This window comes from Apis dorsata, unplaced genomic scaffold, assembly GCF_000469605.1.
Source record: "Apis dorsata unplaced genomic scaffold, Apis dorsata 1.3 scaffold_44, whole genome shotgun sequence".
NCBI lineage: Eukaryota > Metazoa > Arthropoda > Insecta > Hymenoptera > Apidae > Apis > Apis dorsata.
The window spans coordinates 2,556,859-2,558,467 of record NW_006263346.1 but is presented as its reverse complement, the minus strand read 5'-3'; the positions used below and the strand labels follow the sequence as shown (position 1 = coordinate 2,558,467).

General features: G+C 40.1%; 1 long non-coding RNA gene across 1 annotated transcript in view; it reads left to right on the top strand.

Moving 5' to 3' along the window:
• LOC116186514 overlaps positions 1-293 on the top strand; it is a 1,340-nt gene extending 1,047 nt beyond the window's left edge. The window contains exon 2 of the long non-coding RNA XR_004151517.1: positions 44-293. This is a non-coding gene — a long non-coding RNA (uncharacterized LOC116186514). The remainder of the gene's footprint in view (positions 1-43) is intronic.
• Positions 294-1,609: the final 1,316 nt, after the last annotated feature.

Genomic DNA, 1,609 nt, shown 5'->3' with positions numbered 1-1,609 from the left:
TTTTTTTTTTTTTTTTTTTCTTTTTTTTTTTTTTTTTTTGCAGTTCGAGAGGAAACAATCAATTTCAACGAGATGCAGCGGATAAACATCATCAACTTGCAAGAGGTCTTTTGAAGGAGGCGTTGGTTCTTCCATCGTTCTCGACGGAAGAACAGCTGGGGACCTTCGACTCCCAACTGTTATACGTAATCGATGTCGACTGACTTTCTCTCTCGTGGGCCCGCCAGACGAGAGCGATGGATAGGAGAGAACTGGTCGCTTTACCAATCTCGTATTTCCAGGCATACGTTAAAAAAAAAAAGAAAAAATCTTTCATAATCACCCAACCGCTAAATTTAAATGCCAATTAAGAAATCGTCATTGGAGTGTAATTATATGACGAGTTCTATTGAACGATCTCGCGTTATCCTTCCATTTCGCCACGAACTTTCGTAACCCTCGATACGACGAGGCAATGCCTCTATAAAATTTCTTTTTTAACGTGATCAATCGACAAAGCGCGGGCGAGACGCGAGCAGCTCCAGCTGATCCTGATTTCCACCGACACTCCAAGTCATTAAACTTCCGTTCTCGTTCTAGACCGATCCAGATGTACAATACACACACACATACATGCCCTACATGCCCTATCCCTTACGCGGATATGTACATGGAAGCGTACACACGGGAGGCCATCAAGCTTCGCTCATGGTTTCCGTCTGGCCCATTGTTCGTTTCGTTTCAGAGGCCAGAAAAAAGTCGCTCAGATCGAAATCTATTGAACCGTCTGAAAAGCGAGCTCTTTTCTTCTCCTTTGCCGCGTGCTCCCTTTTCTGCGTCCTTCTTCGTCGTCTCGCTCCCTCCTCTTTTCAATTTGCACGCTCTCTGTCCTCTTCATTTCTCCGATCACCCTTCGTTTCTTCGTCTCTCTTTCTCTTTCTCTCTCTCTCTTTCTCTCTCTTCCCTTCCGCCAGCCCTAGAGGCCCATCCTTCTCGTCTCGTACGCGAGACTTTAAATTCGTCGGGGGGTGTCGCAAGATTCGCTCATAGGGAATCGAGGCTAACGTCTCCGGGGGATCAGCGAAATGTCAAAAGCGTACGCACGAAATTTCATCGACGATTCGTTTCTCTTCGAAACGAGTTTCAAGGCGAGAGAAATTTCTGCCGATCGTGAAGTTCTACCCGTGAAACGTACGCAACATATCGGTCGGTATGTTGCAAACTTCGTTTCCTCTCGTGGAAAAAATGTTTGCTGTTTCCATTTGGAGGGGATTGAGTAATTAAAAATCCCGTTAGGTCTCTTAAGGAATTGGGGAATTAATAACCTCGTGAAACTATTAAACTGGAATATATTATGTGAGAATGGAAATAATATATTTTAATGGATTGTTTGTTTATATTGGGTCTATTGAGATATACATAAAAGAATTATTAGCTATTTGTAGATAATAGAGAGAAAAAACCTTGTGTATTATTTATTAAATAGAAATTTAATAATACAATGTTATATGTATTATATACAATGTTTTATGAAAAAATAAAATTCACTTATAAATTTAGAAATTTTGTAGAAGATCAAGTATAAAAATGATAAATATTTTGTTTAATTTTCAATTATAATTGTTATATT